We start from the raw sequence: 26970 nt of genomic DNA, 5'->3' as shown, positions 1-26970 counted from the left end.
AACATCAAGTGATTAAGGCACTCCTGGAAGGAATACACGAGATCTCCAAGACATGCTTTTACCCGCTAGGCCCCAGTACCTACGCCGCACACAAAGAAGTCCAGCGATCAAGGAAGTCTTGTAACTTGATCTCAGGATTTCACGGATGATCCAGCCACAGAATGGAGTGGCATCTTGCTTTTTGCAGACATTGTTTTGTGATCTTCTCTGAGAGTTTACCTTTAGACTGTGTGGCTGAAAATGAAGCCAGAGTCTTGAGTGGTGCTGTGGCTTAGTTGGTTAAAGTGCCTGTCTAGTAAACAGGAGATCCTGGGTTTGAATCCCAGCAGTGCCTGAGCTGACTGTGTCTTTATGCATCTTTTGCCTTTAATTGACTGAACTTTTGCGTTGGGCATTTAGTAGCAAGCGTGGATCTCGTTGTTGTTAGAAGAACCATTTCAAGCATAAAACAACTCCCTTTTTGGCCTTTGCCAACATGACTGTAGCTTTACACATCTTTTGCCTTGAAATGACCAATAAAATTGTACTGGGCATTTAGAAGCAAGCTAGTCATAAGTAGTGTTTATACACAGAGGCACTGCTAGGATTTGAACCCAGGATCTCCTGTTTACAAGACAGGCGCTTTAACCAGCTAAGCCAAAGCGCCTCATTTAAACGATTTCAAATCCCAGAGAATTTCCCATATGTACCGTGAGCCAAAAACGGATGGATGTTAGAGTTGCACATTCTGCGACAAAACTTCATGGGACGCCGTGTGGAAGTGCACCTTGGTAATGTATGCAAAGGCGTAATCCAACATATCAGAATTGATTACACATGAACTTTGGTAAAGCTTGAAACTGCTAGCACTTGATCTCAATAGCTGATCTTGCGAAAATGGCAGTGATAGAAGAACCATTTCAAGCACAAAACAACTCCTTTTATGAACATTGTAGTGTCAAAGTAGATGGTGCGTGCAAAAACATCAAGTGATTAAGGCACTCCTGGAAGGAATACACGAGATCTCCAAGACATGCTTTTACCCGCTAGGCCCCAGTACCTACGCCGCACACAAAGAAGTCCAGCGATCAAGGAAGTCTTGTAACTTGATCTCAGGATTTCACGGATGATCCAGCCACAGAATGGAGTGGCATCTTGCTTTTTGCAGACAGGAGATCCTGGGTTCAAATCCCAGCAGTGCCTGAGCTGACTGTGTCTTTATGCATCTTTTGCCTTTAATTGAGTAAACTATTGCGTTGGGCATTTAGTAGCAAGCGTGGATCTCGTTGTCAATTTATCCTGCGCGCTTACATGCCTACTGCGTTATTTTTCCCCGAGGCAAAAGCTGCGCCTTGAGGTAGTGTGGCCGAGTGGTCTAAGGCGCTGGATTTAGGCTCCAGTCTCTCAGGAGGCGTGGGTTCAAATCCCACCACTGCCATTTGACACCAGGTGCATATGGAAAGCACTTCTTATAATGATAAAGGGTTCTTACCTCTTGCAGGTCATCAATGTTTACTCTTTGTACAATTATGCACAGATGATCAGCTCTTCTAGTTAAGACATCCTCCCTGCTGAGTGGTCCAAAGCGCTGGCTTAAGGCTCCAGTCTCTCAGGACAAGTGGAATCCCACCACTGCCATCTGACAACTACAGGCTATCGATTCCATATCTCAAATGAATGACTTTGTTTGAGACAGGAGTTGAGTTATCTGTAGTCTCCACCGCTGGTTGAACAGCGTGAAGCATCAAAAAATCATCTATGGCTAAAGCAACAACATCTTCTGACTTTTTGTGTGAAATTACACAGTTGCTTCTTTATCCCATAATCCCAAAAAAAGCAGTATTACGTGCACTGAAAATGTTGAAACGTGCCAACCTGACAGAGCAATAGAGCAGAGTGGTATAGTGGATCTTGTAGCATTTGATCTCAATATTTGATCTTGCGAAACCGGGAGTGATAGAAGAACCATTTCAAGCATAAAACAACTCCCTTTTTGGCCTTTGCCAACATGACTGTAGCATTACACATCTTTTGCTTTGAAATGACTAATAAAATTGTACCTGGCATTTAGAAGCAAGCTAGTCATAAGTAGTGTTTATACACAGAGGCACTGCTGGGAATTGAACCCAGGATCTCCTGTTTACGAGACAGGCACTTTAACCAGCTAAGCCACAGCGCCTCATTTAAACGATTTCAAATCCCAGAGAATTGCCCATATGTACCGAGAGCCAAAAACGGATGGATGTTAGAGTTGCACCTTCTGCGACAAAACTTCATGGGACGCCATGTGGAAGTGCACATTGGTAATGTATGCAAAGGCGTAATCCAACATGTCAGAATTGATTCCACATGAACTTTGTTACAGCTTGAAACTGCTAGCACTTGATCTCAATATCTGATCTTGCGAAAATGGCAGTGATAGAACAACCATTTCAAGCACAAAACAACTCCTTTTATGAACATTGTAGTGTCAAAGTAGATGGTGCGTGCAAAAACATCAAGTGATTAAGGCACTCCTGGAAGGAATACACGAGATCTCCAAGACATGCTTTTACCCGCTAGGCCCCAGTACCTACGCCGCACACAAAGAAGTCCAGCGATCAAGGAAGTCTTGTAACTTGATCTCAGGATTTCACGGATGATCCAGCCACAGAATGGAGTGGCATCTTGCTTTTTGCAGACATTGTTTTGTGATCTTCTCTGAGAGTTTACCTTTAGACTGTGTGGCTGAAAATGAAGCCAGAGTCTTGAGTGGCGCTGTGGCTTAGTTGGTTAAAGTGCCTGTCTAGTAAACAGGAGATCCTGGGTTCAAATCCCAGCAGTGCCTGAGCTGACTGTGTCTTTATGCATCTTTTGCCTTTAATTGAGTAAACTATTGCGTTGGGCATTTAGTAGCAAGCGTGGATCTCGTTGTCAATTTATCCTGCGCGCTTACATGCCTACTGCGTTATTTTTCCCCGAGGCAAAAGCTGCGCCTTGAGGTAGTGTGGCCGAGTGGTCTAAGGCGCTGGATTTAGGCTCCAGTCTCTCAGGAGGCGTGGGTTCAAATCCCACCACTGCCATTTGACACCAGGTGCATATGGAAAGCACTTCTTATAATGATAAAGGGTTCTTACCTCTTGCAGGTCATCAATGTTTACTCTTTGTACAATTATGCACAGATGATCAGCTCTTCTAGTTAAGACATCCTCCCTGCTGAGCTTCCTAGCTCGTAACCTGCACGAATGCAACAGAAAAACAAGTGCAGGAAGTGTGGCTGAGTGGTCCAAAGCGCTGGCTTAAGGCTCCAGTCTCTCAGGACAAGTGGAATCCCACCACTGCCATCTGACAACTACAGGCTATCGATTCCATATCTCAAATGAATGACTTTGTTTGAGACAGGAGTTGACTTATTTGTAGTCTCCACCGCTGGTTGAACAGCGTGAAGCATCAAAAAATCATCTATGGCTAAAGCAACAACATCTTCTGACTTTTTGTGTGAAATTACACAGTTGCTTCTTTATCCCATAATCCCAAAAAAAGCAGTATTACGTGCACTGAAAATGTTGAAACGTGCCAACCTGACAGAGCAATAGAGCAGAGTGGTATAGTGGACCTTGTAGCATTTGATCTCAATATTTGATCTTGCGAAACCGGGAGTGATAGAAGAAGCATTTCAAGCATAAAACAACTCCCTTTTTGGCCGTTGCCAACATGACTGTAGCTTTACACATCTTTTGCCTTGAAATGACCAATAAAATTGTACTGGGCATTTAGAAGCAAGCTAGTCATAAGTAGTGTTTATACACAGAGGCACTGCTGGGATTTGAACCCAGGATCTCCTGTTTACAAGACAGGCACTTTAACCAGCTAAGCCACAGCGCCTCATTTAAAGGATTTCAAATCCCAGAGAATTGCCCATATGTAGATGGTGCGTGCAAAAACATCAAGTGATTAAGGCACTCCTGGAAGGAATACACGAGATCTCCAAGACATGCTTTTACCCGCTAGGCCCCAGTACCTACGCCGCACACAAAGAAGTCCAGCGATCAAGGAAGTCTTGTAACTTGATCTCAGGATTTCACGGATGCGTTGGGCATTTTGTAACAATCTGACACAAAGCGCCTCATTTAAAGGATTTCAAATCCCAGAGAATTGCCCATATGTACCGTGAGCCAAAAACCCAATTATATTTCGATGGCTGTTAGAGTTGCACCTTCTGCGACAAAACTTCATGGGACGCTGTGTGGAAGTGCACCTTGGTAATGTATGCAAGGGCGTAATCCAACATGTCAGAATTGATTCCACATGAGCTGACTGTGTCTTTATTCATCTTTTGCTTTTAATTGACTAAACTATTGCGTTGGGCATTTAGTAGCAAGCGTGGATCTCGTTGTCAATTTATCCTACGTGCTCACATGCCTACGGCGTTATTTTTCCCCGGGGCAAAAAGCTGCTTCTTGAGGTAGTGTGGCCGAGTGGTCCAAGGCGCTGGATTAAGGCTCCAGTCTCTCAGGAGGCGTGGGTTCGAATCCCACCACTGCCATTTGACAACTAAAGGCTATTGATTCCATATCTCAAATGAATGACTTTGTTTAAGACAGGAGTTGACTCATCTGTAGTCTCCACCGCAGGTTGAACAGTGTGCAGCATTAAAAAAACAAAAAAAAATCTATGGCTAAAGAAACAGCATCTTCTGACTTTTTGTGTGAAATTACACAGTTGCTTCTTCATGCCATAATCGGAGAAAAAGAAGTATTATGTACACTGAAAATGTTGAAAGGCAGACACATCTTTTGCCTTGAAATGACCAATGAAATTGTATTGGGCATTCAGAAGAAAGCTAGTCATAAGTGGTGTTTATAGACAGAGGCACTGCTGGGATTTGAACCCAGGATCTCCTGTTTACGAAACAGGCACTTTAACCAGCTAAGCCACAGCGCCTCATTTAAAGGATTTCAAATCCCAGAGAATTGCCCATATGTACCGTGAGCCAAAAACCCAATTATATTTCGATGGATGTTAGAGTTGCACCTTCTGCGACAAAACTTCATGGGACGCCATGTGGAAGTGCACCTTGGTAATGTATGCAAAGGCGTAATCCAACATGTCAGAATTGATTCCACATGAACTTTGTTACAGCTTGAAACTGCTAGCAATTGATCTCAATATCTGATCTTGCGAAAATGGCAGTGATAGAACAACCATTTCAAGCACAAAACAACTCCTTTTATGAACATTGTAGTGTCAAAGTAGATGGTGCGTGCAAAAACATCAAGTGATAAGGCAATCCTGGAAGGAATACACGAGATCTCCAAGACATGCTTTTACCCGCTAGGCCCCAGTACCTACGCCGCACACAAAGAAGTCCAGCGATCAAGGAAGTCTTGTAACTTGATCTCAGGATTTCACGGTTTCACGGATGATCCAGCCACAGAATGGATTGGCATCTAGCTTTTTGCAGACATTGTTTTGTGATCTTCTCTGAGAGTTTACCTTTAGACTGTGTGGCTGAAAATGAAGCCAGCAGCTTGAGTGGCGCTGTGGCGTAGTTGGTTAAAGTGCCTGTCTAGTTAACAGCAGATCCTGGGTTCGAATCCCAGCAGTGCCTGAGCTGACAGTGTCTTTATGCATCTTCTGCCTTTAATTGACTAAACTATTGCGTTGGGCATTTAGTAGCAAGCGTGGATCTCGTTGTTGTTAGAAGAACCATTTCAAGCATAAAACAACTCCCTTTTTGGCCTTTGCCAACATGACTGTAGCTTTACACATTTTTTGCCTTGAAATGACCAATAAAATTGTACTGGGCATTTAGAAGCAAGCTAGTCATAAGTAGTGTTTATACACAGAGGCACTGCTGGGAAATGAACCCAGGATCTCCTGTTTACGAGACAGGCACTTTAACCAGCTAAGCCACAGCGCCTCATTTAAACGATTTCGAATCCCAGAGAATTGCCCATATGTACCGTGAGCCAAAAACGGATGGATGTTAGAGTTGCACCTTCTGCGACAAAACTTCATGGGACGCCATGTGGAAGTGCAGCTTGGTAATGTATGCAAAGGCGTAATCCAACATGTCAGAATTGATTCCACATGAACTTTGTTACAGCTTGAAACTGCTAGCACTTGATCTCAATATCTGATCTTGCGAAAATGGCAGTGATAGAACAACCATTTCAAGCACAAAACAACTCCTTTTATGAACATTGTAGTGTCAAAGTAGATGGTGCGTGCAAAAACATCAAGTGATTAAGGCACTCCTGGAAGGAATACACGAGATCTCCAATACATGCTTTTACCCACTAGGCCCCAGTACCTACCCCGCACACAAAGAAGTCCAGCGATCAAGGAAGTCTTGTAACTTGATCTCAGGATTTCACGGATGCGTTGGGCATTTTGTAGCCATCTGACACACAGCGCCTCATTTAAAGGATTTCAAATCCCAGAGAATTGCCCATATGTACCGTGAGCCAAAAACCCAATTATATTTCGATGGATGTTAGAGTTGCACCTTCTGCGACAAAACTTCATGGGACGCCATGTGGAAGTGCACCTTGGTAATGTATGCAAAGGCGTAATCCAACATGTCAGAATTGATTCCACATGAACTTTGTTACAGCTTGAAACTGCTAGCACTTGATCTCAATATCTGATCTTGCGAAAATGGCAGTGATAGAACAACCATTTCAAGCACAAAACAACTCCTTTTATGAACATTGTAGTGTCAAAGTAGATGGTGCGTGCAAAAACATCAAGTGATTAAGGCACTCCTGGAAGGAATACACGAGATCTCCAAGACATGCTTTTACCCGCTAGGCCCCAGTACCTACGCCGCACACAAAGAAGTCCAGCGATCAAGGAAGTCTTGTAACTTGATCTCAGGATTTCACGGATGCGTTGGGCATTTAGTAGCAAGCGTGGATCTCGTTGTCAATTTATCCTACGCGCTTACATGCCTACGGCGTTATTTTTCCCCGGGGCAAAAAGCTGCGCCTTGAGGTGGCTGAGTGGTCTAAGGCGCTGGATTTAGGCTCCAGTCTCTCAGGAGGCGTGGGTTCGAATCCCACCACTGCCATTTGACAACTAAAGGCTATTGATTCCATATCTCAAATGAATGACTTTGTTTAAGACAGGAGTTGACTCATCTGTAGTCTCCACCGCAGGTTGAACAGTGTGCAGCATTAAAAAAAGAAAAATCTATGGCTAAAGAAACAGCATCTTCTGACTTTTTGTGTGAAATTACACAGTTGCTTCTTCATGCCATAATCGGAGAAAAAGAAGTATTATGTGCACTGAAAATGTTGAAAGGCAGACACATCTTTTGCCTTGAAATGACCAATGAAATTGTATTGGGCATTCAGAAGAAAGCTAGTCATAAGTGGTGTTTATAGACAGAGGCACTGCTGGGATTTGAACCCAGGATCTCCTGTTTACAAGACAGGCACTTTAACCAGCTAAGCCACAGCGCCTCATTTAAATGATTTCAAATCCCAGAGAATTGCCCATATGTACCGTGAGCCAAAAACCCAATTATATTTCGATGGATGTTAGAGTTGCACCTTCTGCGACAAAACTTCATGGGACGCCATGTGGAAGTGCACCTTGGTAATGTATGCAAAGGCGTAATCCAACATGTCAGAATTGATTCCACATGAACTTTGTTACAGCTTGAAACTGCTAGCACTTGATCTCAATATCTGATCTTGCGAAAATGGCAGTGATAGAACATCCATTTCAAGCACAAAACAACTCCTTTTATGAACATTGTAGTGTCAAAGTAGATGGTGCGTGCAAAAACATCAAGTGATTAAGGCACTCCTGGAAGGAATACACGAGATCTCCAAGACATGCTTTTACCCGCTAGGCCCCAGTACCTACGCCGCACACAAAGAAGTCCAGCGATCAAGGAAGTCTTGTAACTTGATCTCAGGATTTCACGGATGATCCAGCCACAGAATGGAGTGGCATCTTGCTTTTTGCAGACATTGTTTTGTGATCTTCTCTGAGAGTTTACCTTTAGACTGTGTGGCTGAAAATGAAGCCAGAGTCTTGAGTGGTGCTGTGGCTTAGTTGGTTAAAGTGCCTGTCTAGTAAACAGGAGATCCTGGGTTTGAATCCCAGCAGTGCCTGAGCTGACTGTGTCTTTATGCATCTTTTGCCTTTAATTGACTGAACTTTTGCGTTGGGCATTTAGTAGCAAGCGTGGATCTCGTTGTTGTTAGAAGAACCATTTCAAGCATAAAACAACTCCCTTTTTGGCCTTTGCCAACATGACTGTAGCTTTACACATCTTTTGCCTTGAAATGACCAATAAAATTGTACTGGGCATTTAGAAGCAAGCTAGTCATAAGTAGTGTTTATACACAGAGGCACTGCTAGGATTTGAACCCAGGATCTCCTGTTTACAAGACAGGCGCTTTAACCAGCTAAGCCAAAGCGCCTCATTTAAACGATTTCAAATCCCAGAGAATTGCCCATATGTACCGTGAGCCAAAAACGGATGGATGTTAGAGTTGCACATTCTGCGACAAAACTTCATGGGACGCCGTGTGGAAGTGCACCTTGGTAATGTATGCAAAGGCGTAATCCAACATATCAGAATTGATTACACATGAACTTTGGTAAAGCTTGAAACTGCTAGCACTTGATCTCAATAGCTGATCTTGCGAAAATGGCAGTGATAGAAGAACCATTTCAAGCACAAAACAACTCCTTTTATGAACATTGTAGTGTCAAAGTAGATGGTGCGTGCAAAAACATCAAGTGATTAAGGCACTCCTGGAAGGAATACACGAGATCTCCAAGACATGCTTTTACCCGCTAGGCCCCAGTACCTACGCCGCACACAAAGAAGTCCAGCGATCAAGGAAGTCTTGTAACTTGATCTCAGGATTTCACGGATGATCCAGCAACAGAATGGAGTGGCATCTTGCTTTTTGCAGACAGGAGATCCTGGGTTCAAATCCCAGCAGTGCCTGAGCTGACTGTGTCTTTATGCATCTTCTGCCTTTAATTGACTAAACTATTGCGTTGGGCATTTTGTAGCAAGCGTGGATCTCGTCGCCAATTTATCCTACGCGCTTACATGCCTACTGCGTTATTTTTCCCCGAGGCAAAAGCTGGGCCTTGAGGTAGTGTGGCCGAGTGGTCTAAGGCGCTGGATTTAGGCTCCAGTCTCTCAGGAGGCGTGGGTTCAAATCCCACCACTGCCATTTGACACCAGGTGCCTATGGAAAGCACTTCATATAATGATATAGGGTTCTTACCTCTTGCAGGTCATCAATGTTTACTCTTTGTACAATTATGCACAGATGATCAGCTCTTCTAGTTAAGACATCCTCCCTGCTGAGCTTCCTAGCTCGTAACCTGCACGAATGCAACAGAAAAACAAGTGCAGGAAGTGTGGCTGAGTGGTCCAAAGCGCTGGCTTAAGGCTCCAGTCTCTCAGGACAAGTGGAATCCCACCACTGCCATCTGACAACTACAGGCTATCGATTGCATATCTCAAATGAATGACTTTGTTTGAGACAGGAGTTGACTTATCTGTAGTCTCCACCGCTGGTTGAACAGCGTGAAGCATCAAAAAATCATCTATGGCTAAAGCAACAACATCTTCTGACTTTTTGTGTGAAATTACACAGTTGCTTCTTTATCCCATAATCCCAAAAAAAGCAGTATTACGTGCACTGAAAATGTTGAAACGTGCCAACCTGACAGAGCAATAGAGCAGAGTGGTATAGTGGATCTTGTAGCATTTGATCTCAATATTTGATTTTGCGAAACCGGGAGTGATAGAATAACCATTTCAAGCATAAAACAACTCCCTTTTTGGCCTTTGCCAACATGACTGTAGCATTACACATCTTTTGCCTTGAAATGACCAATAAAATTGTACTGGGCATTTAGAAGCAAGCTAGTCATAAGTAGTGTTTATACACAGAGGCACTGCTGGGATTTGAACCCAGGATCTCCTGTTTACAAGACAGGCACTTTAACCAGCTAAGCCACAGCGCCTCATTTAAAGGATTTCAAATCCCAGAGAATTGCCCATATGTACCGTGAGCCAAAAACCCAATTATATTTCGATGGATGTTAGAGTTGCACCTTCTGCGACAAAACTTCATGGGACGCCGTGTGGAAGTGCACCTTGGTAATGTATGCAAAGGCGTAATCCAACATATCAGAATTGATTACACATGAACTTTGGTACAGCTTGAAACTGCTAGCACTTGATCTCAATATCTGATCTTGCGAAAATGGCAGTGATAGAAGAACCATTTCAAGCACAAAACAACTCCTTTTATGAACATTGTAGTGTCAAAGTAGATGGTGCGTGCAAAAACATCAAGTGATTAAGGCACTCCTGGAAGGAATACACGAGATCTCCAAGACATGCTTTTACCCGCTAGGCCCCAGTACCTACGCCGCACACAAAGAAGTCCAGCGATCAAGGAAGTCTTGTAACTTGATCTCAGGATTTCACGGATGATCCACCCACAGAATGGAGTGGCATCTTGCTTTTTGCAGACATTGTTTTGTGATCTTCTCTGAGAGTTTACCTTTAGACTGTGTGGCTGAAAATGAAGCCAGAGTCTTGAGTGGCGCTGTGGCTTAGTTGGTTAAAGTGCCTGTCTAGTAAACAGGAGCTCCTGGGTTCAAATCCCAGCAGTGCCTGAGCTGACTGTGTCTTTATGCATCTTTTGCCTTTAATTGACTAAACTATTGCGTTGGGCATTTAGTAGCAAGCGTGGATCTCGTTGTCAATTTATCCTGCGCGCTTACATGCCTAGTGCGTTATTTTTCCCCGAGGCAAAAGCTGCGCCTTGAGGTAGTGTGGCCGAGTGGTCTAAGGCGCTGGATTTAGGCTCCAGTCTCTCAGGAGGTGTGGGTTCAAATCCCACCACTGCCATTTGACACCAGGTGCATATGGAAAGCACTTCTTATAATGATAAAGGGTTCTTACCTCTTGCAGGTCATCAATGTTTACTCTTTGTACAATTATGCACAGATGATCAGCTCTTCTAGTTAAGACATCCTCCCTGCTGAGCTTCCTAGCTCGTAACCTGCACGAATGCAACAGAAAAACAAGTGCAGGAAGTGTGGCTGAGTGGTCCAAAGCGCTGGCTTAAGGCTCCAGTCTCTCAGGACAAGTGGAATCCCACCACTGCCATCTGACAACTAGAGGCTATCGATTCCATATCTCAAATGAATGACTTTGTTTGAGACAGGAGTTGACTTATTTGTAGTCTCCACCGCTGGTTGAACAGCGTGAAGCATCAAAAAATCATCTATGGCTAAAGCAACAACATCTTCTGACTTTTTGTGTGAAATTACACAGTTGCTTCTTTATCCCATAATCCCAAAAAAAGCAGTATTACGTGCACTGAAAATGTTGAAACGTGCCAACCTGACAGAGCAATAGAGCAGAGTGGTATAGTGGACCTTGTAGCATTTGATCTCAATATTTGATCTTGCGAAACCGGGAGTGATAGAAGAAGCATTTCAAGCATAAAACAACTCCCTTTTTGGCCGTTGCCAACATGACTGTAGCTTTACACATCTTTTGCCTTGAAATGACCAATAAAATTGTACTGGGCATTTAGAAGCAAGCTAGTCATAAGTAGTGTTTATACACAGAGGCACTGCTGGGATTTGAACCCAGGATCTCCTGTTTACAAGACAGGCACTTTAACCAGCTAAGCCACAGCGCCTCATTTAAAGGATTTCAAATCCCAGAGAATTGCCCATATGTAGATGGTGCGTGCAAAAACATCAAGTGATTAAGGCACTCCTGGAAGGAATACACGAGATCTCCAAGACATGCTTTTACCCGCTAGGCCCCAGTACCTACGCCGTACACAAAGAAGTCCAGCGATCAAGGAAGTCTTGTAACTTGATCTCAGGATTTCACGGATGCGTTGGGCATTTTGTAACAATCTGACACACAGCGCCTCATTTAAAGGATTTCAAATCCCAGAGAATTGCCCATATGTACCGTGAGCCAAAAACCCAATTATATTTCGATGGATGTTAGAGTTGCACCTTCTGCGACAAAACTTCATGGGACGCCATGTGGAAGTGCACCTTGGTAATGTATGCAAAGGCGTAATCCAACATGTCAGAATTGATTCCACATGAACTTTGTTACAGCTTGAAACTGCTAGCACTTGATCTCAATATCTGATCTTGCGAAAATGGCAGTGATAGAAGAACCATTTCAAGCACAAAACAACTCCTTTTATGAACATTGTAGTGTCAAAGTAGATGGTGCGTGCAAAAACATCAAGTGATTAAGGCACTCCTGGAAGGAATACACCAGATCTCCAAGACATGCTTTTACCCGCTAGGCCCCAGTACCTACGCCGCACACAAAGAAGTCCAGCGATCAAGGAAGTCTTGTAACTTGATCTCAGGATTTCACGGATGCGTTGGGCATTTTGTAGCCATCTGACACACAGCGCCTCATTTAAAGGATTTCAAATCCCAGAAAATTGCCCATATGTACCGTGAGCCAAAAACCCAATTATATTTCGATGGATGTTAGAGTTGCACCTTCTGCGACAAAACTTCATGGGACGCCATGTGGAAGTGCACCTTGGTAATGTATGCAAAGGCGTAATCCAACATGTCAGAATTGATTCCACATGAACTTTGTTACAGCTTGAAACTGCTAGCACTTGATCTCAATAGCTGATCTTGCGAAAATGGCAGTGATAGAACAACCATTTCAAGCACAAAACAACTCCTTTTATGAACATTGTAGTGTCAAAGTAGATGGTGCGTGCAAAAACATCAAGTGATTAAGGCACTCCTGGAAGGAATACACGAGATCTCCAAGACATGCTTTTACCCGCTAGGCCCCAGTACCTACGCCGCACACAAAGAAGTCCAGCGATCAAGGAAGTCTTGTAACTTGATCTCAGGATTTCACGGATGCGTTGGGCATTTTGTAACAATCTGACACACAGCGCCTCATTTAAAGGATTTCAAATCCCAGAGAATTGCCCATATGTACCGTGAGCCAAAAACCCAATTATATTTCGATGGATGTTAGAGTTGCACCTTCTGCGACAAAACTTCATGGGACGCCATGTGGAAGTGCACCTTGGTAATGTATGCAAAGGCGTAATCCAACATGTCAAAATTGATTCCACATGAACTTTGTTACAGCTTGAAACTGCTAGCACTTGATCTCAATGTCTGATCTTGCGAAAATGGCAGTGATAGAACAACCATTTCAAGCACAAAACAACTCCTTTTATGAACATTGTAGTGTCAAAGTAGATGGTGCGTGCAAAAACATCAAGTGATTAAGGCACTCCTGGAAGTAATACACGGGATCTCCAAGACATGCTTTTACCCGCTAGGCCCCAGTACCTACGCCGCACACAAAGAAGTCCAGCGATCAAGGAAGTCTTGTAACTTGATCTCAGGATTTCACGGATGCGTTGGGCATTTTGTAGCCATCTGACACACAGCGCCTCATTTAAAGGATTTCAAATCCCAGAAAATTGCCCATATGTACCGTGAGCCAAAAACCCAATTATATTTCGATGGATGTTAGAGTTGCACCTTCTGCGACAAAACTTCATGGGACGCCATGTGGAAGTGCACCTTGGTAATGTATGCAAAGGCGTAATCCAACATGTCAGAATTGATTCCACATGAACTTTGTTACAACTTGAAACTGCTAGCACTTGATCTCAATATCTGATCTTGCGAAAATGGCAGTGATAGAACAACTATTTCAAGCACAAAACAACTCCTTTTATGAACATTGTAGTGTCAAAGTAGATGGTGCGTGCGAAAACATCAAGTGATTAAGGCACTCCTGGAAGGAATACACGAGATCTCCAAGACATGCTTTTACCCGCTAGGCCCCAGTACCTACGCCGCACACAAAGAAGTCCAGCGATCAAGGAAGTCTTGTAACTTGATCTCAGGATTTCACGGATGCGTTGGGCATTTTGTAACAATCTGACACACAGCGCCTCATTTAAAGGATTTCAAATCCCAGAGAATTGCCCATATGTACCGTGAGCCAAAAACCCAATTATATTTCGATGGATGTTAGAGTTGCACCTTCTGCGACAAAACTTCATGGGACGCCATGTGGAAGTGCACCTTGGTAATGTATGCAAAGGCGTAATCCAACATGTCAGAATTGATTCCACATGAACTTTGTTACAGCTTGAAACTGCTAGCACTTGATCTCAATATCTGATCTTGCGAAAATGGCAGTGATAGAACAACCATTTCAAGCACAAAACAACTCCTTTTATGAACATTGTAGTGTCAAAGTAGATGGTGCGTGCAAAAACATCAAGTGATTAAGGCACTCCTGGAAGGAATACACGAGATCTCCAAGACATGCTTTTACCCGCTAGGCCCCAGTACCTACGCCGCACACAAAGAAGTCCAGCGATCAAGGAAGTCTTGTAACTTGATCTCAGGATTTCACGGATGCGTTGGGCATTTAGTAGCAAGCGTGGATCTCGTTGTCAATTTATCCTACGCGTTTACATGCCTACGGCGTTATTTTTCCCCGGGGCAAGAAGCTGTGCCTTGAGGTAGTGTGGCCGAGTGGTCTAAGGCGCTGGATTTAGGCTCCAGTCTCTCAGGAGGCGTGGGTTCGAATCCCACCACTGCCATTTGACAACTAAAGGCTATTGATTCCATATCTCAAATGAATGACTTTGTTTAAGACAGGAGTTGACTCATCTGTAGTCTCCACCGCAGGTTGAACAGTGTGCAGCATTAAAAAAAAAAAAATCTATGGCTAAAGAAACAGCATCTTCTGACTTTTTGTGTGAAATTACACAGTTGCTTCTTCATGCCATAATCGGAGAAAAAGAAGTATTATGTGCACTGAAAATGTTAAAAGGCAGACACATCTTTTGCCTTGAAATGACCAATGAAATTGTATTTGGCATTCAGAAGAAAGCTAGTCATAAGTGGTGTTTATAGACAGAGGCACTGCTGGGATTTGAACCCAGGATCTCCTGTTTACGAGACAGGCACTTTAACCAGCTAAGCCACAGCGCCTCATTTAAAGGATTTCAAATCCCAGAGAATTGCCCATATGTACCGTGAGCCAAAAACCCAATTATATTTCGATGGATGTTAGAGTTGCACCTTCTGCGACAAAACTTCATGGGACGCCATGTGGAAGTGCACCTTGGTAATGTATGCAAAGGCATAATCCAACATGTCAGAATTGATTCCACATGAACTTTGTTACAGCTTGAAACTGCTAGCACTTGATCTCAATATCTGATCTTGCGAAAATGGCAGTGATAGAACAACCATTTCAAGCACAAAACAACTCCTTTTATGAACATTGTAGTGTCAAAGTAGATGGTGCGTGCAAAAACATCAAGTGATTAAGGCACTCCTGGAAGGAATGCACGAGATCTCCAAGACATGCTTTTACCCGCTAGGCCCCAGTACCTACGCCGCACACAAAGAAGTCCAGCGATCAAGGAAGTCTTGTAACTTGATCTCAGGATTTCACGGTTTCACGGATGATCCAGCCACAGAATGGATTGGCATCTTGCTTTTTGCAGACATTGTTTTGTGATCTTCTCTGAGAGTTTACCTTTAGACTGTGTGGCTGAAAATGAAGCCAGCAGCTTGAGTGGCACTGTGGCCTAGTTGGTTAAAGTGCCTGTCTAGTAAACAGCAGATCCTGGGTTTGAATCCCAGCAGTGCCTGAGCTGACAGTGTCTTTATGCATCTTTTGCCTTTAATTGACTAAACTATTGCGTTGGGCATTTAGTAGCAAGCGTGGATCTCGTTGTTGTTAGAAAAACCATTTCAAGCATAAAACAACTCCGTTTTTGGCCTTTGCCAACATGACTGTAGCTTTACACATCTTTTGCCTTGAAATGACCAATAAAATTGTACTGGGCATTTAGAAGCAAGCTAGTCATAAGTAGTGTTTATACACAGAGGTACTGCTGGGATTTGAACCCAGGATCTCCTGTTTACAAGACAGGCGCTTTAACCAGCTAAGCCACAGCGCCTCATTTAAACGATTTCAAATTCCAGAGAATTGCCCATATGTACCGTGAGCCAAAAACGGATGGATGTTAGAGTTGCACCTTCTGCGACAAAACTTCATGGGACGCCATGTGGAAGTGCAGCTTGGTAATGTATGCAAAGGCGTAATCCAACATGTCAGAATTGATTCCACATGAACTTTGTTACAGCTTGAAACTGCTAGCACTTGATCTCAATAGCTGATCTTGCGAAAATGGCAGTGATAGAACAACCATTTCAAGCACAAAACAACTCCTTTTATGAACATTGTAGTGTCAAAGTAGATGGTGCGTGCAAAAACATCAAGTGATTAAGGCACTCCTGGAAGGAATACACGAGATCTCCAAGACATGCTTTTACCCGCTAGGCCCCAGTACCTACGCCGCACACAAAGAAGTCCAGCGATCAAGGAAGTCTTGTAACTTGATCTCAGGATTTCACGGATGCGTTGGGCATTTTGTAGCCATCTGACACACAGCGCCTCATTTAAAGGATTTCAAATCCCAGAGAATTGCCCATATGTACCGTGAGCCAAAAACCCAATTATATTTCGATGGATGTTAGAGTTGCACCTTCTGCGACAAAACTTCATGGGACGCCATGTGGAAGTGCACCTTGGTAATGTATGCAAAGGCGTAATCCAACATGTCAGAATTGATTCCACATGAACTTTGTTACACCTTGAAACTGCTAGCACTTGATCTCAATATCTGATCTTGCGAAAATGGCAGTGATAGAACAACCATTTCAAGCACAAAACAACTCCTTTTATGAACATTGTAGTGTCAAAGTAGATGGTGCGTGCAAAAACATCAAGTGATTAAGGCACTCCTGGAAGGAATACACGAGATCTCCAAGACATGCTTTTACCCGCTAGGCCCCAGTACCTACGCCGCACACAAAGAAGTCCAGCGATCAAGGAAGTCTTGTAACTTGATCTCAGGATTTCACGGATGCGTTGGGCATTTTGTAGCCATCTGACACACAGCGCCTCATTTAAAGGATTTCAAATCCCAGAAAATTGCCCATATGTACCGTGAGCCAAAAACCCAATTATATTTCGATGGATGTTAGAGTTGCACCTTCTGCGACAAAACTTCATGGGACGCCATGTGGAAGTGCACCTTGGTAATGTATGCAAAGGCGTAATCCAACATGTCAGAATTGATTCCACATGAACTTTGTTACAACTTGAAACTGCTGGCACTTGATCTCAATAGCTGATCTTGCGAAAATGGCAGTGATAGAACAACCATTTCAAGCACAAAACAACTCCTTTTATGAACATTGTAGTGTCAAAGTAGATGGTGCGTGCAAAAACATCAAGTGATTAAGGCACTCCTGGAAGGAATACACGAGATCTCCAAGACATGCTTTTACCCGCTAGTCCCCAGTACCTACGCCGCACACAAAGAAGTCCAGCGATCAAGGAAGTCTTGTAACTTGATCTCAGGATTTCACGGTTTCACGGATGATCCAGCCACAGAATGGATTGGCATCTTGCTTTTTGCAGACATTGTTTTGTGATCTTCTCTGAGAGTTTACCTTTAGACTGTGTGGCTTAAAATGAAGCCAGCAGCTTGAGTGGCGCTGTGGCTTAGTTGGTTAAAGTGCCTGTCTAGTAAACAGGAGATCCTGGGTTTGAATCCCAGCAGTGCCTGAGCTGACTGTGTATTTATGCATCTTTTGCCTTTAATTGACTGAACTTTTGCGTTGGGCATTTAGTAGCAAGCGTGGATCTTGTTGTTGTTAGAAGAACCATTTCAAGCATAAAACAACTCCCTTTTTGGCCTTTGCCTACATGACTGTAGCTTTACACATCTTTTGCTTTGAAATGACTAATAAAATTGGACTGGGTATTTAGAAGCAAGCTAGTCATAAGTAGTGTTTATACACAGAGGCACTGCTGGGAAATGAACCCAGGATCTCCTGTTTACGAGACAGGCACTTTAACCAGCTAAGCCACAGCGCCTCATTTAAACGATTTCAAATCCCAGAGAATTGCCCATATGTACCGAGAGCCAAAAACGGATGGATGTTAGAGTTGCACCTTCTGCGACAAAACTTCATGGGACGCCGTGTGGAAGTGCACCTTGGTAATGTATGCAAAGGCGTAATCCAACATGTCAGAATTGATTCCACATGAACTTTGTTACAGCTTGAAACTGCTAGCACTTGATCTCAATATCTGATCTTGCGAAAATGGCAGTGATAGAACAACCATTTCAAGCACAAAACAACTCCTTTTATGAACATTGTAGTGTTAAAGTAGATGGTGCGTGCAAAAACATCAAGTGATTAAGGCACTCCTGGAAGGAATACACGAGATCTTCAAGACATGCTTTTACCCGCTAGGCCCCAGTACCTACGCCGCACACAAAGAAGTCCAGCGATCAAGGAAGTCTTGTAACTTGATCTCAGGATTTCACGGATGATCCAGCCACAGAATGGAGTGGCATCTTGCTTTTTGCAGACAGGAGATCCTGGGTTCAAATCCCAGCAGTGCCTGAGCTGACTGTGTCTTTATGCATCTTCTGCCTTTAATTGAGTAAACTATTGCGTTGGGCATTTAGTAGCAAGCGTGGATCTTGTTGTCAATTTATCCTGCGCGCTTACATGCCTACTGCGTTATTTTTCCCCGAGGCAAAAGCTGCGCCTTGAGGTAGTGTGGCCGAGTGGTCTAAGGCGCTGGATTTAGGCTCCAGTCTCTCAGGAGGCGTGGGTTCAAATCCCACCACTGCCATTTGACACCAGGTGCATATGGAAAGCACTTCTTATAATGATAAAGGGTTCTTACCTCTTGCAGGTCATCAATGTTTACTCTTTGTACAATTATGCACAGATGATCAGCTCTTCTAGTTAAGACATCCTCCCTGCTGAGCTTCCTAGCTCGTAACCTGCACGAATGCAACAGAAAAACAAGTGCAGGAAGTGTGGCTGAGTGGTCCAAAGCGCTGGCTTAAGGCTCCAGTCTCTCAGGACAAGTGGAATCCCACCACTGCCATCTGACAACTACAGGCTATCGATTCCATATCTCAAATGAATGACTTTGTTTGAGACAGGAGTTGACTTATCTGTAGTCTCCACCGCTGGTTGAACAGCGTGAAGCATCAAAAAATCATCTATGGCTAAAGCAACAACATCTTCTGACTTTTTGTGTGAAATTACACAGTTGCTTCTTTATCCCATAATCCCAAAAAAAGCAGTATTACGTGCACTGAAAATGTTGAAACGTGCCAACCTGACAGAGCAATAGAGCAGAGTGGTATAGTGGATCTTGTAGCATTTGATCTCAATATTTGATTTTGCGAAACCGGGAGTGATAGAATAACCATTTCAAGCATAAAACAACTCCCTTTTTGGCCTTTGCCAACATGACTGTAGCATTACACATCTTTTGCCTTGAAATGACCAATAAAATTGTACTGGGCATTTAGAAGCAAGCTAGTCATAAGTAGTGTTTATACACAGAGGCACTGCTGGGATTTGAACCCAGGATCTCCTGTTTACAAGACAGGCGCTTTAACCAGCTAAGCCACAGCGCCTCATTTAAAGGATTTCAAATCCCAGAGAATTGCCCATATGTACCGTGAGCCAAAAACCCAATTATATTTCGATGGATGTTAGAGTTGCACCTTCTGCGACAAAACTTCATGGGACGCCGTGTGGAAGTGCACCTTGGTAATGTATGCAAAGGCGTAATCCAACATATCAGAATTGATTACACATGAACTTTGGTACAGCTTGAAACTGCTAGCACTTGATCTCAATATCTGATCTTGCGAAAATGGCAGTGATAGAAGAACCATTTCAAGCACAAAACAACTCCTTTTATGAACATTGTAGTGTCAAAGTAGATGGTGCGTGCAAAAACATCAAGTGATTAAGGCACTCCTGGAAGGAATACACGAGATCTCCAAGACATGCTTTTACCCGCTAGGCCCCAGTACCTACGCCGCACACAAAGAAGTCCAGCGATCAAGGAAGTCTTGTAACTTGATCTCAGGATTTCACGGATGATCCACCCACAGAATGGAGTGGCATCTTGCTTTTTGCAGACATTGTTTTGTGATCTTCTCTGAGAGTTTACCTTTAGACTGTGTGGCTGAAAATGAAGCCAGAGTCTTGAGTGGCGCTGTGGCTTAGTTGGTTAAAGTGCCTGTCTAGTAAACAGGAGATCCTGGGTTCAAATCCCAGCAGTGCCTGAGCTGACTGTGTCTTTATGCATCTTTTGCCTTTAATTGACTAAACTATTGCGTTGGGCATTTAGTAGCAAGCGTGGATCTCGTTGTCAATTTATCCTGCGCGCTTACATGCCTAGTGCGTTATTTTTCCCCGAGGCAAAAGCTGCGCCTTGAGGTAGTGTGGCCGAGTGGTCTAAGGCGCTGGATTTAGGCTCCAGTCTCTCAGGAGGTGTGGGTTCAAATCCCACCACTGCCATTTGACACCAGGTGCATATGGAAAGCACTTCTTATAATGATAAAGGGTTCTTACCTCTTGCAGGTCATCAATGTTTACTCTTTGTACAATTATGCACAGATGATCAGCTCTTCTAGTTAAGACATCCTCCCTGCTGAGCTTCCTAGCTCGTAACCTGCACGAATGCAACAGAAAAACAAGTGCAGGAAGTGTGGCTGAGTGGTCCAAAGCGCTGGCTTAAGGCTCCAGTCTCTCAGGACAAGTGGAATCCCACCACTGCCATCTGACAACTAGAGGCTATCGATTCCATATCTCAAATGAATGACTTTGTTTGAGACAGGAGTTGACTTATTTGTAGTCTCCACCGCTGGTTGAACAGCGTGAAGCATCAAAAAATCATCTATGGCTAAAGCAACAACATCTTCTGACTTTTTGTGTGAAATTACACAGTTGCTTCTTTATCCCATAATCCCAAAAAAAGCAGTATTACGTGCACTGAAAATGTTGAAACGTGCCAACCTGACAGAGCAATAGAGCAGAGTGGTATAGTGGACCTTGTAGCATTTGATCTCAATATTTGATCTTGCGAAACCGGGAGTGATAGAAGAAGCATTTCAAGCATAAAACAACTCCCTTTTTGGCCGTTGCCAACATGACTGTAGCTTTACACATCTTTTGCCTTGAAATGACCAATAAAATTGTACTGGGCATTTAGAAGCAAGCTAGTCATAAGTAGTGTTTATACACAGAGGCACTGCTGGGATTTGAACCCAGGATCTCCTGTTTACAAGACAGGCACTTTAACCAGCTAAGCCACAGCGCCTCATTTAAAGGATTTCAAATCCCAGAGAATTGCCCATATGTAGATGGTGCGTGCAAAAACATCAAGTGATTAAGGCACTCCTGGAAGGAATACACGAGATCTCCAAGACATGCTTTTACCCGCTAGGCCCCAGTACCTACGCCGTACACAAAGAAGTCCAGCGATCAAGGAAGTCTTGTAACTTGATCTCAGGATTTCACGGATGCGTTGGGTATTTTGTAGCCATCTGACACTCAGCGCCTCATTTAAAGGATTTCAAATCCCAGAGAATTGCCCATATGTACCGTGAGCCAAAAACCCAATTATATTTCGATGGATGTTAGAGTTGCACCTTCTGCGACAAAACTTCATGGGACGCCATGTGGAAGTGCACCTTGGTAATGTATGCAAAGGCGTAATCCAACATGTCAGAATTGATTCCACATGAACTTTGTTACAGCTTGAAACTGCTAGCACTTGATCTCAATATCTGATCTTGCGAAAATGGCAGTGATAGAAGAACCATTTCAAGCACAAAACAACTCCTTTTATGAACATTGTAGTGTCAAAGTAGATGGTGCGTGCAAAAACATCAAGTGATTAAGGCACTCCTGGAAGGAATACACCAGATCTCCAAGACATGCTTTTACCCGCTAGGCCCCAGTACCTACGCCGCACACAAAGAAGTCCAGCGATCAAGGAAGTCTTGTAACTTGATCTCAGGATTTCACGGATGCGTTGGGCATTTTGTAGCCATCTGACACACAGCGCCTCATTTAAAGGATTTCAAATCCCAGAAAATTGCCCATATGTACCGTGAGCCAAAAACCCAATTATATTTCGATGGATGTTAGAGTTGCACCTTCTGCGACAAAACTTCATGGGACGCCATGTGGAAGTGCACCTTGGTAATGTATGCAAAGGCGTAATCCAACATGTCAGAATTGATTCCACATGAACTTTGTTACAGCTTGAAACTGCTAGCACTTGATCTCAATAGCTGATCTTGCGAAAATGGCAGTGATAGAACAACCATTTCAAGCACAAAACAACTCCTTTTATGAACATTGTAGTGTCAAAGTAGATGGTGCGTGCAAAAACATCAAGTGATTAAGGCACTCCTGGAAGGAATACACGAGATCTCCAAGACATGCTTTTACCCGCTAGGCCCCAGTACCTACGCCGCACACAAAGAAGTCCAGCGATCAAGGAAGTCTTGTAACTTGATCTCAGGATTTCACGGATGCGTTGGGCATTTTGTAACAATCTGACACACAGCGCCTCATTTAAAGGATTTCAAATCCCAGAGAATTGCCCATATGTACCGTGAGCCAAAAACCCAATTATATTTCGATGGATGTTAGAGTTGCACCTTCTGCGACAAAACTTCATGGGACGCCATGTGGAAGTGCACCTTGGTAATGTATGCAAAGGCGTAATCCAACATGTCAAAATTGATTCCACATGAACTTTGTTACAGCTTGAAACTGCTAGCACTTGATCTCAATGTCTGATCTTGCGAAAATGGCAGTGATAGAACAACCATTTCAAGCACAAAACAACTCCTTTTATGAACATTGTAGTGTCAAAGTAGATGGTGCGTGCAAAAACATCAAGTGATTAAGGCACTCCTGGAAGTAATACACGGGATCTCCAAGACATGCTTTTACCCGCTAGGCCCCAGTACCTACGCCGCACACAAAGAAGTCCAGCGATCAAGGAAGTCTTGTAACTTGATCTCAGGATTTCACGGATGCGTTGGGCATTTTGTAGCCATCTGACACACAGCGCCTCATTTAAAGGATTTCAAATCCCAGAAAATTGCCCATATGTACCGTGAGCCAAAAACCCAATTATATTTCGATGGATGTTAGAGTTGCACCTTCTGCGACAAAACTTCATGGGACGCCATGTGGAAGTGCACCTTGGTAATGTATGCAAAGGCGTAATCCAACATGTCAGAATTGATTCCACATGAACTTTGTTACAACTTGAAACTGCTAGCACTTGATCTCAATATCTGATCTTGCGAAAATGGCAGTGATAGAACAACTATTTCAAGCACAAAACAACTCCTTTTATGAACATTGTAGTGTCAAAGTAGATGGTGCGTGCGAAAACATCAAGTGATTAAGGCACTCCTGGAAGGAATACACGAGATCTCCAAGACATGCTTTTACCCGCTAGGCCCCAGTACCTACGCCGCACACAAAGAAGTCCAGCGATCAAGGAAGTCTTGTAACTTGATCTCAGGATTTCACGGTTTCACGGATGATCCAGCCACAGAATGGATTGGCATCTTGCTTTTTGCAGACATTGTTTTGTGATCTTCTCTGAGAGTTTACCTTTAGACTGTGTGGCTTAAAATGAAGCCAGCAGCTTGAGTGGCGCTGTGGCTTAGTTGGTTAAAGTGCCTGTCTAGTAAACAGGAGATCCTGGGTTCGAATCCCAACAGTGCCTGAGCTGACTGTGTATTTATGCATCTTTTGCCTTTAATTGACTGAACTTTTGCGTTGGGCATTTAGTAGCAAGCGTGGATCTCGTTGTTGTTAGAAGAACCATTTCAAGCATAAAACAACTCCCTTTTTGGCCTTTGCCTACATGACTGTATCTTTACACATCTTTTGCTTTGAAATGACTAATAAAATTGTACTGGGTATTTAGAAGCAAGCTAGTCATAAGTAGTGTTTATACACAGAGTTTATACACACGAGATCTCCAAGACATGCTTTTACCCGCTAGGCCCCAGTACCTACGCCGCACACAAAGAAGTCCAGCGATCAAGGAAGTCTTGTAACTTGATCTCAGGATTTCACGGATGCGTTGGGCATTTAGTAGCAAGCGTGGATCTCGTTGTCAATTTATCCTACGCGCTTACATGCCTACGGCGTTATTTTTCCCCGGGGCAAAAAGCTGCGCCTTGAGGTAGTGTGGCTGAGTGGTCTAAGGCGCTGGATTTAGGCTCCAGTCTCTCAGGAGGCGTGGGTTCGAATCCCACCACTGCCATTTGACAACTAAAGGCTATTGATTCCATATCTCAAATGAATGACTTTGTTTAAGACAGGAGTTGACTCATCTGTAGTCTCCACCGCAGGTTGAACAGTGTGCAGCATTAAAAAAAGAAAAATCTATGGCTAAAGAAACAGCATCTTCTGACTTTTTGTGTGAAATTACACAGTTGCTTCTTCATGCCATAATCGGAGAAAAAGAAGTATTATGTGCACTGAAAATGTTGAAAGGCAGACACATCTTTTGCCTTGAAATGACCAATGAAATTGTATTGGGCATTCAGAAGAAAGCTAGTCATAAGTGGTGTTTATAGACAGAGGCACTGCTGGGATTTGAACCCAGGATCTCCTGTTTACGAGACAGGCACTTTAACCAGCTAAGCCACAGCGCGTCATTTAAAGGATTTCAAATCCCAGAGAATTGCCCATATGTACCGTGAGCCAAAAACCCAATTATATTTCGATGGATGTTAGAGTTGCACCTTCTGCGACAAAACTTCATGGGACGCCATGTGGAAGTGCACCTTGGTAATGTAGTCAATAGCTGATCTTGCGAAAATGGCAGTGATAGAACATCCATTTCAAGCACAAAACAACTCCTTTTATGAACATTGTAGTGTCAAAGTAGATGGTGCGTGCAAAAACATCAAGTGATTAAGGCACTCTTGGAAGGAATACACGAGATCTCCAAGACATGCTTTTACCCGCTAGGCCCCAGTACCTACGCCGCACACAAAGAAGTCCAGCGATCAAGGAAGTCTTGTAACTTGATCTCAGGATTTCACGGATGATCCAGCCACAGAATGGAGTGGCATCTTGCTTTTTGCAGACATTGTTTTGTGATCTTCTCTGAGAGTTTACCTTTAGACTGTGTGGCTGAAAAAAAAGCCAGAGTCTTGAGTGGCGCTGTGGCTTAGTTGGTTAAAGTGCCTGTCTAGTAAACAGGAAATCATGGGTTCGAATCCCAGCAGTGCCTGAGCTGACTGTGTCTTTATGCATCTTTTGCCTTTAATTGACTAAACTATTGCGTTGGGCATTTAGTAGCAAGCGTGGATCTCGTTGTCAATTTATACTACGCGCTTACATGCCTACTGCGTTATTTTTCCCCGAGGCAAAAGCTGCGCCTTGAGGTTGTGTGGCCGATGTGGTCTAAGGCGCTGGATTTAGGCTCCAGTCTCTCAGGAGGCGTGGGTTCAAATCCCACCACTGCCATTTGACACCAGGTGCCTATAGAAAGAGCTTCTTATAATGATATAGGGTTCTTACCTCTTGCAGGTCATCAATGTTTACTCTTTGTACAATTATGCACAGATGATCAGCTCTTCTAGTTAAGACATCCTCCCTGCTGAGCTTCCTAGCTCGTAACCTGCACGAATGCAACAGAAAAACAAGTGCAGGAAGTGTGGCTGAGTGGTCCAAACCGCTGGCTTAAGGCTCCAGTCTCTCAGGACAAGTGGAATCCCACCACTGCCATCTGACAACTACAGGCTATCGATTCCATATTTTAAATGAATGACTTTGTTTGAGACAGGAGTTGACTTATCTGTAGTCTCCACCGCTGGTTGAACAGCGTGAAGCATCAAAAAATCATCTATGGCTAAAGCAACAACATCTTCTGAGTTTTTGTGTGAAATTACACAGTTGCTTCTTTATCCCATAATCCCAAAAAAAGCAGTATTACGTGCACTGAAAATGTTGAAACGTGCCAACCTGACAGAGCAATAGAGCAGAGTGGTATAGTGGACCTTGTAGCATTTGATCTCAATATTTGATCTTGCGAAACCGGGAGTGATAGAATAACCATTTCAAGCATAAAACAACTCCCTTTTTGGCCTTTGCCAACATGACTGTAGCTTTACACAGCTTTTGCCTTGAAATGAACAATAAAATTGTACTGGGCATTTAGAAGCAAGCTAGTCATAAGTAGTGTTTATACACAGAGGCACTGCTGGGATTTGAACCCAGGATCTCCTGTTTACAAGACAGGCGCTTTAACCAGCTAAGCCACAGCGCCTCATTTAAACTATTTCAAATCCCACAGAATTGCCCATATGTACCGTGAGCCAAAAACGGATGGATGTTAGAGTTGCACCTTCTGCAACAAAACTTCATGGGACGCCGTGTGGAAGTGCACCTTGGTAATGTATGCAAAGGCGTAATCCAACATGTCAGAATTGATTCCACATGAGCTGACTGTGTCTTTATTCATCTTTTGCTTTTAATTGACTAAACTATTGCGTTGGGCATTTAGTAGCAAGCGTGGATCTCGTTGTCAATTTATCCTACGTGCTCACATGCCTACGGCGTTATTTTTCCCCGGGGCAAAAAGCTGCTTCTTGAGGTAGTGTGGCCGAGTGGTCCAAGGCGCTGGATTAAGGCTCCAGTCTCTCAGGAGGCGTGGGTTCGAATCCCACCACTGCCATTTAACAACTAAAGGCTATTGATTCCATATCTCAAATGAATGACTTTGTTTAAGACAGGAGTTGACTCATCTGTAGTCTCCACCGCAGGTTGAACAGTGTGCAGCATTAAAAAAAAAAAAATCTATGGCTAAAGAAACAACATCTTCTGACTTTTTGTGTGAAATTACACAGTTGCTTCTTCATGCCATAATCGGAGAAAAAGAAGTATTATGTGCACTGAAAATGTTGAAAGACAGACACATCTTTTGCCTTGAAATGACCAATGAAATTGTATTGGGCATTCAGAAGAAAGCTAGTCATAAGTGGTGTTTATAGACAG

General features: G+C 43.5%; 35 non-coding genes across 35 annotated transcripts; 19 read left to right on the top strand and 16 right to left on the bottom strand.

The window, feature by feature from the left end:
* The first annotated feature begins 260 nt into the window (after window positions 1–260).
* On the top strand, window positions 261–334 carry trnat-agu (transfer RNA threonine (anticodon AGU)). Its single transcript has one exon. It is a non-coding gene; the product is annotated as a tRNA-Thr (tRNA).
* A 238-nt stretch (window positions 335–572) lies between these two features.
* trnat-ugu (transfer RNA threonine (anticodon UGU)) lies at window positions 573–646 on the bottom strand. Its single transcript has one exon. It is a non-coding gene; the product is annotated as a tRNA-Thr (tRNA).
* Window positions 647–1335: 689 nt separating this feature from the next.
* trnal-uag (transfer RNA leucine (anticodon UAG)) lies at window positions 1336–1417 on the top strand. Its single transcript has one exon. It is a non-coding gene; the product is annotated as a tRNA-Leu (tRNA).
* A 667-nt stretch (window positions 1418–2084) lies between these two features.
* trnat-cgu (transfer RNA threonine (anticodon CGU)) lies at window positions 2085–2158 on the bottom strand. The gene has a single exon. It is a non-coding gene; the product is annotated as a tRNA-Thr (tRNA).
* A 574-nt stretch (window positions 2159–2732) lies between these two features.
* On the top strand, window positions 2733–2806 carry trnat-agu (transfer RNA threonine (anticodon AGU)). Its single transcript has one exon. It is a non-coding gene; the product is annotated as a tRNA-Thr (tRNA).
* A 153-nt stretch (window positions 2807–2959) lies between these two features.
* Window positions 2960–3041, top strand: trnal-uag (transfer RNA leucine (anticodon UAG)). Its single transcript has one exon. It is a non-coding gene; the product is annotated as a tRNA-Leu (tRNA).
* A 728-nt stretch (window positions 3042–3769) lies between these two features.
* trnat-ugu (transfer RNA threonine (anticodon UGU)) lies at window positions 3770–3843 on the bottom strand. Its single transcript has one exon. It is a non-coding gene; the product is annotated as a tRNA-Thr (tRNA).
* A 579-nt stretch (window positions 3844–4422) lies between these two features.
* trnal-aag (transfer RNA leucine (anticodon AAG)) lies at window positions 4423–4504 on the top strand. Its single transcript has one exon. It is a non-coding gene; the product is annotated as a tRNA-Leu (tRNA).
* A 324-nt stretch (window positions 4505–4828) lies between these two features.
* On the bottom strand, window positions 4829–4902 carry trnat-cgu (transfer RNA threonine (anticodon CGU)). The gene has a single exon. It is a non-coding gene; the product is annotated as a tRNA-Thr (tRNA).
* A 905-nt stretch (window positions 4903–5807) lies between these two features.
* trnat-cgu (transfer RNA threonine (anticodon CGU)) lies at window positions 5808–5881 on the bottom strand. The gene has a single exon. It is a non-coding gene; the product is annotated as a tRNA-Thr (tRNA).
* A 1472-nt stretch (window positions 5882–7353) lies between these two features.
* trnat-ugu (transfer RNA threonine (anticodon UGU)) lies at window positions 7354–7427 on the bottom strand. The gene has a single exon. It is a non-coding gene; the product is annotated as a tRNA-Thr (tRNA).
* Window positions 7428–8013: 586 nt separating this feature from the next.
* trnat-agu (transfer RNA threonine (anticodon AGU)) lies at window positions 8014–8087 on the top strand. Its single transcript has one exon. It is a non-coding gene; the product is annotated as a tRNA-Thr (tRNA).
* Window positions 8088–8325: 238 nt separating this feature from the next.
* Window positions 8326–8399, bottom strand: trnat-ugu (transfer RNA threonine (anticodon UGU)). The gene has a single exon. It is a non-coding gene; the product is annotated as a tRNA-Thr (tRNA).
* Window positions 8400–9088: 689 nt separating this feature from the next.
* Window positions 9089–9170, top strand: trnal-uag (transfer RNA leucine (anticodon UAG)). Its single transcript has one exon. It is a non-coding gene; the product is annotated as a tRNA-Leu (tRNA).
* Window positions 9171–9898: 728 nt separating this feature from the next.
* trnat-ugu (transfer RNA threonine (anticodon UGU)) lies at window positions 9899–9972 on the bottom strand. The gene has a single exon. It is a non-coding gene; the product is annotated as a tRNA-Thr (tRNA).
* A 586-nt stretch (window positions 9973–10558) lies between these two features.
* trnat-agu (transfer RNA threonine (anticodon AGU)) lies at window positions 10559–10632 on the top strand. Its single transcript has one exon. It is a non-coding gene; the product is annotated as a tRNA-Thr (tRNA).
* Window positions 10633–10785: 153 nt separating this feature from the next.
* On the top strand, window positions 10786–10867 carry trnal-uag (transfer RNA leucine (anticodon UAG)). The gene has a single exon. It is a non-coding gene; the product is annotated as a tRNA-Leu (tRNA).
* Window positions 10868–11595: 728 nt separating this feature from the next.
* On the bottom strand, window positions 11596–11669 carry trnat-ugu (transfer RNA threonine (anticodon UGU)). Its single transcript has one exon. It is a non-coding gene; the product is annotated as a tRNA-Thr (tRNA).
* Window positions 11670–14527: 2858 nt separating this feature from the next.
* On the top strand, window positions 14528–14609 carry trnal-uag (transfer RNA leucine (anticodon UAG)). Its single transcript has one exon. It is a non-coding gene; the product is annotated as a tRNA-Leu (tRNA).
* Window positions 14610–14929: 320 nt separating this feature from the next.
* Window positions 14930–15003, bottom strand: trnat-cgu (transfer RNA threonine (anticodon CGU)). Its single transcript has one exon. It is a non-coding gene; the product is annotated as a tRNA-Thr (tRNA).
* Window positions 15004–15909: 906 nt separating this feature from the next.
* On the bottom strand, window positions 15910–15983 carry trnat-ugu (transfer RNA threonine (anticodon UGU)). Its single transcript has one exon. It is a non-coding gene; the product is annotated as a tRNA-Thr (tRNA).
* A 1602-nt stretch (window positions 15984–17585) lies between these two features.
* trnat-agu (transfer RNA threonine (anticodon AGU)) lies at window positions 17586–17659 on the top strand. The gene has a single exon. It is a non-coding gene; the product is annotated as a tRNA-Thr (tRNA).
* Window positions 17660–17897: 238 nt separating this feature from the next.
* trnat-cgu (transfer RNA threonine (anticodon CGU)) lies at window positions 17898–17971 on the bottom strand. The gene has a single exon. It is a non-coding gene; the product is annotated as a tRNA-Thr (tRNA).
* Window positions 17972–18660: 689 nt separating this feature from the next.
* trnal-uag (transfer RNA leucine (anticodon UAG)) lies at window positions 18661–18742 on the top strand. The gene has a single exon. It is a non-coding gene; the product is annotated as a tRNA-Leu (tRNA).
* Window positions 18743–19470: 728 nt separating this feature from the next.
* Window positions 19471–19544, bottom strand: trnat-ugu (transfer RNA threonine (anticodon UGU)). The gene has a single exon. It is a non-coding gene; the product is annotated as a tRNA-Thr (tRNA).
* Window positions 19545–20130: 586 nt separating this feature from the next.
* Window positions 20131–20204, top strand: trnat-agu (transfer RNA threonine (anticodon AGU)). Its single transcript has one exon. It is a non-coding gene; the product is annotated as a tRNA-Thr (tRNA).
* Window positions 20205–20357: 153 nt separating this feature from the next.
* trnal-uag (transfer RNA leucine (anticodon UAG)) lies at window positions 20358–20439 on the top strand. Its single transcript has one exon. It is a non-coding gene; the product is annotated as a tRNA-Leu (tRNA).
* A 728-nt stretch (window positions 20440–21167) lies between these two features.
* trnat-ugu (transfer RNA threonine (anticodon UGU)) lies at window positions 21168–21241 on the bottom strand. Its single transcript has one exon. It is a non-coding gene; the product is annotated as a tRNA-Thr (tRNA).
* Window positions 21242–23606: 2365 nt separating this feature from the next.
* trnat-agu (transfer RNA threonine (anticodon AGU)) lies at window positions 23607–23680 on the top strand. The gene has a single exon. It is a non-coding gene; the product is annotated as a tRNA-Thr (tRNA).
* Window positions 23681–24144: 464 nt separating this feature from the next.
* On the top strand, window positions 24145–24226 carry trnal-uag (transfer RNA leucine (anticodon UAG)). Its single transcript has one exon. It is a non-coding gene; the product is annotated as a tRNA-Leu (tRNA).
* Window positions 24227–24546: 320 nt separating this feature from the next.
* On the bottom strand, window positions 24547–24620 carry trnat-cgu (transfer RNA threonine (anticodon CGU)). Its single transcript has one exon. It is a non-coding gene; the product is annotated as a tRNA-Thr (tRNA).
* A 510-nt stretch (window positions 24621–25130) lies between these two features.
* trnat-agu (transfer RNA threonine (anticodon AGU)) lies at window positions 25131–25204 on the top strand. Its single transcript has one exon. It is a non-coding gene; the product is annotated as a tRNA-Thr (tRNA).
* A 153-nt stretch (window positions 25205–25357) lies between these two features.
* Window positions 25358–25440, top strand: trnal-uag (transfer RNA leucine (anticodon UAG)). Its single transcript has one exon. It is a non-coding gene; the product is annotated as a tRNA-Leu (tRNA).
* A 728-nt stretch (window positions 25441–26168) lies between these two features.
* trnat-ugu (transfer RNA threonine (anticodon UGU)) lies at window positions 26169–26242 on the bottom strand. The gene has a single exon. It is a non-coding gene; the product is annotated as a tRNA-Thr (tRNA).
* A 326-nt stretch (window positions 26243–26568) lies between these two features.
* Window positions 26569–26650, top strand: trnal-aag (transfer RNA leucine (anticodon AAG)). Its single transcript has one exon. It is a non-coding gene; the product is annotated as a tRNA-Leu (tRNA).
* Window positions 26651–26970: the final 320 nt, after the last annotated feature.

Source organism: Channa argus, chromosome 10 (assembly GCF_033026475.1).
Source record: "Channa argus isolate prfri chromosome 10, Channa argus male v1.0, whole genome shotgun sequence".
Lineage (NCBI taxonomy): Eukaryota > Metazoa > Chordata > Actinopteri > Anabantiformes > Channidae > Channa > Channa argus.
The sequence above is the reverse complement of the archived record's forward strand: the minus strand, read 5'-3'. Positions and strand labels throughout refer to the sequence as shown.